Source organism: Pinus tabuliformis, chromosome 6, assembly GCF_031772625.1.
Source record: "Pinus tabuliformis cultivar Carrire ecotype Pingquan chromosome 6, CPIR1, whole genome shotgun sequence".
Classification (NCBI taxonomy): domain Eukaryota; kingdom Viridiplantae; phylum Streptophyta; class Pinopsida; order Pinales; family Pinaceae; genus Pinus; species Pinus tabuliformis.
The window spans coordinates 1,677,600,389-1,677,605,036 of record NC_142292.1 but is presented as its reverse complement, the minus strand read 5'-3'; positions in this window follow the sequence as shown (position 1 = coordinate 1,677,605,036).

The following is a 4,648-nucleotide window of genomic DNA, read 5'->3' as shown; positions in this document are numbered from 1 at the left end:
AGCATCCTTAGCTGATCTGTAACCCAGGACATAACTGATAATATCCACAAGCATCCTGCCCAACTCATTGAAATATACATTTCCTATAGGAGGGGTCCTCACAGTTTCAGAGCCTGGTTCAATAAATAGCTGATTAATCTTTATGATTTGGGCACTGGACAGCTTGCCTCCTTGGTCTATTAAGTGCATCATGGACAAAGGAGTCAATGGCTTTGCAGTGTGAAAGTGCAGCATTTGATTTATAGCCTCAGGGGTGACATGGAACAAAACTGAACCTGAGGGACTGAGGACAGCTCTTTGACATGGATCATAGTTGGCACTGCATCTATGAATCAAATCTGGGAGGACATTGACTTGAGGAAGATTGAAAATGGGCAAATTGGAGTCCCAAATCCCTAGAATATCAGTTCCACTGAGATGTTTGGCTTTCAGCTCATTGAGTACATGAATATGATACTTGCTGTACATTGGGATTACTTCTGCCATCTGGTAGTCTCTGTCAGCCAGGGCCTGCCATTCTAGCTCTCTTTGTGGGGCATTTAAGGGTGCAATGTTCAATGCCACTGGAGTTTCCATGGTCAATTGGTACTTTGAATTGTATTTGAACTTGTTTTTCTGGGCACAGCAACACAGAGTAATGAATTTTGCAGGAGCAGGGCAATTTGCAGGAGAGACAGGGTGAATTAGGGTGAAAACCAGTTGAAATGTTCCTGAAAAAGGTTTAATGAGCAAATACTGGGATTTAAGAGTCGTTTTCCTGGTGGACTTGTGTAGCAGAGGTTTTAGTTTGCGAATGCGCAAACAGACTGTAAATTTGTGGGAATTGGAGACAATAGGGACTTATATAGGTAAAATTGGGCTCACAGCGTGTAAGAGCACCAGTAGTTCATGAAGATTTCTTGAACTTACAGTGTTTTTCTTTTTTCTTAGTTTCCTCAGAGAATTATGGAAAAAACCAGGCGCGGAGGGGAAACTTTGATAAATACCTAGTAAACTCGGGCAATGGTGGCAATGCAGGTGAATTCAGGGCACTGGCAGCACGGGAGCAATCTTCAAAGTTGGTGGAGAACGATGTTCTAACTCATGCAAGAGCACAGTTCATGGATATTGCAAATAATGTGAAAAACTGACTTTTTCGAGCAAAATAGAAAATTTTGGCTTCTGGCGCGTTTTTTTTGTATGACGTCAGCATGACGTCATAGGTGGGGTCATGGTACGGAGTGATGACGTGGCGGCCAGTGAGTGGTCCGTGTGGATGGGGGACGTGGCGGACACCTCAAGGCGATGGCGAATGGAGCAGTGATGCGACGCTGAGGTGGCAGTGACGTAGGCGTGACGTGGTGGTCGGTAAACAAAGGTGGTAAGCGGTAATATCGGACCGCTTGTTGTACGGGAACGTTTTTGGCAGGCGGCCTCCCGATACAACCTGGGATTGACGCGTGTCTGAGCCCTGACGTCACCCTCTGACATTTTTCGGGTGCTAACATACAGGCATCGGAGGTGGTCCGAAATCAATGTGAGCCGTCAGATGGGAGGGCCCAGATCCGACGGACGACGGGATGGCAAATTGCCAACAAAATACGGCGGGACCCAGCGCATTATTTTAATAATTTTCTTTTGTTTTTTGTGAAATGCACATTGTAACAAGAACTTTGGATAAGCGGAAAAAGTGGGTTTAGCGATGGTTTATAAGCCAAATGGATTAATTAACGTTTGTTTGCAAAGCGGGGTTAGGGCTATTAAACCAAGCAAATCTTGGTTTAATCCCGAAACTTTGTTTTTTTTTTTTTTTTTTTTTTTGGCATTATTTTGCCTATTGCGCTTAAATCTCTTAGCGCTCCAACCTTTGAAGTTATAAGGCTATATTTCCTAGGGAAGGGGGAATATGTACTTTGGGGCTTTTATATACAATGGTGATATAGTAATAAGGAAAGGGGAACATAGGGAGTTAAGTATAGATAGAGTTAGTAGTTAATATGGGAGGGGGGCATGAATGAGAGGTGATAGACACTAAGTTTTAGGGAACAAACTTAGTTTTGAGAGTAGATCAAAATGAAAAGGTTTTTACACAAGAAATGTGGCTCTTTATGAAACAAGAATCAACAAAAGAGTTTGACTTCTCTTATGAACAAAGGTGGTATTGGGATGTTAGAAAGAAGCCTGATAGGGGATGTTTGGGAAGTTAGACATGTTTCACTTTGTTGGTACAAAATTTCTGAATAGGAAGATCTGCACTTGCCTCCATGTGTTTCCTTTTCTTAGGCCAGTGATATGAAAGAATTCATGCTTCTGCAACCCCATCTACCTACCCATTCTATTGCCTAGCATTTTTTATTACTTCAAAAAGGGTGCACTTAGACTAGCAAACCCTCATGTGCCCTTTTCTTTTCCTTTGGCATTTCTTTTTGATTTTCTATCTAAGGCTAGCCTTATTACTTCCAAGGCCCCAGATTAAGCAGTTGGGAACCTTCATTCTCTACCTAACTACTTATCTGCCAAGATTGAACAGTTTTGACAGATTTCTTTCTCTAGTCTATAACAAAAATTGAAATATGGCATGACCCAGCTTAGACTGTTGGATCACCCATTCAGAAGTAGGACAGCATCAAACAACTGCAGATAGGTGTTTTCCACACAAATATGAGATCTTTGCACCATCAAAGTAGAACATATTGGCACTTCCCCTGTCAATCATGAAAAATGAAACCTATTGGTATAGGTAGCTAACACGGCACACCTTTGACATAACAGAATCTTGTAGACATAAACATGAGCATCTCTAAATAATGAAGGCAAGTAAAAGTTAGACTGCATAACCTTATGCATTGTTGTGTTTCCTGCGAAGTGTCCCCCAGCTGGTCCATCGTGGAGATAATGCAATACCTTTTTTAAATCATGTGCTTCCAAACACCTGAGCAGTACTCCGTTGTAGTTCTTTCTGAATAGCACCCCATGCACCAACTCATAGGATAATGATTTAAGTTTTAGTGCCCTCATTTTGTCAGACAGAAAAGTGGGAGGCACTATGCAATTCTCAAGTTATTAGTGCACATCCACGGACCAAGATTTTATGCCAGTAGTGGGGGACGCTCGATCAATGTTGTACATCTCAATTTCTTGCTCCCATCCTGAAAGATCTTCTTCTTCTTCCATTTGTTTTACTTCTTCTGTTGCTAGTTGACAAAGGCCATGGCCCTTGATTATGTGAACTAGCTTGATTTCTATATCATATTCTTGCAACTGGGTCATCTAGTTCGCTCTCCTTTAACCTAAGTCTTGTTGAACGAGGAGAGATTTGACTACTGGGTGTGGGACAAACATAACATAATTATTTTTCAATAGATAGGGCTAAAAATTCTTTATCACCTTGTATACCACATAAGGTTGTTTTTCTACAGTGGGGTAGTTAAGCTCTTTTCCTTGTAGACTCGTGCTCATGAAGGAAATAGGTCGCTTGTTGTCGAGTTAATCCTTATGAGTAAATACTACGGTGAGAGAAGTGTTAGAGGAAAAATTGTAGAGCAAGAAATATTTATTGAAATCTGGTTTGTACAATGAAGGTGCTACTATTATAGGCTACTAAATATGGGAAAACACATATTTTTCCCTTTTATCCCATTTATGAACTGCATTCTTCTTCACCATCTCCTGATTGGCTTGACAATCTAAGCATAGTCGGAACTTGAGGAGGAAGTTGATTTTCCCCAAGAATGACTACATAGCCTTTTTATTCATTGGGAAAGGAATCTACAAGATTGTCTTTACCCTATGTAGGTATTCCTTAATCCCACTTTTGTAAAAAATGTGGCCCAAGAGATTACCCTCAGACACTACGAATATATTTTTCTTAGGACTTAAGGATATCTTGTACTTACGAGATCGCTCAAAAATATTCTTTAGGGGGTACATGTGGTCTGACCTCTGTTTGGAGAACAATGTTACATCATCAAGATAGACAACTACACTATGTCTAATTAGTCCATGGAAAGCGATGTCCATAGCACATTGAAATGTTCAACAACGTTGATTAGCCCAAATGGCATTTGTATGAATGTGAACATACCCCACTTTATTTGAAATGTGGTCTTAAGTCTATCAAGCTCTTCAACCAGAAGTTGGTTGTATCCAAATAACCATCCAACATAGAAAACATTTTAGACCCCGGAACTCTTTGCAATATTTGTTCCATGGATGACACGGGTTAGTTGTCCTCGTTCAAGGCACAATTGAGATTTCATAAATCTACACACAAGAGGATTTCTCTAGACTTCTTTCTCACTGGTACCAATTGACACCCACATTGAGTTCCACACTTTGTATATCATCTGGGCATCCAACAGTTTCCTCAACTCTTTCCAAATAAGAGTCTCAAGCATTGGATGTACTTTTTTCAACTTTTGTTGGAATGGCTTGGCCCCTCATTTATCAGTATCTCATGTTGGATGATTCATGTGTCATATGTTTTAAGCTCATTGTACATCCACACGAACACATCTCGATATTGTTTGAATAAGTGGATAATGGCTTGTTGCTCTTGTGGTGTACAACAGGTACTGAGATTGACATACTTCAGATCTCTTTCTATTCCCAAGTTAATATTTTCGTGCGATAATGTGGAACTGTGGGTCTTAGCATTGGAAAGTCCCTA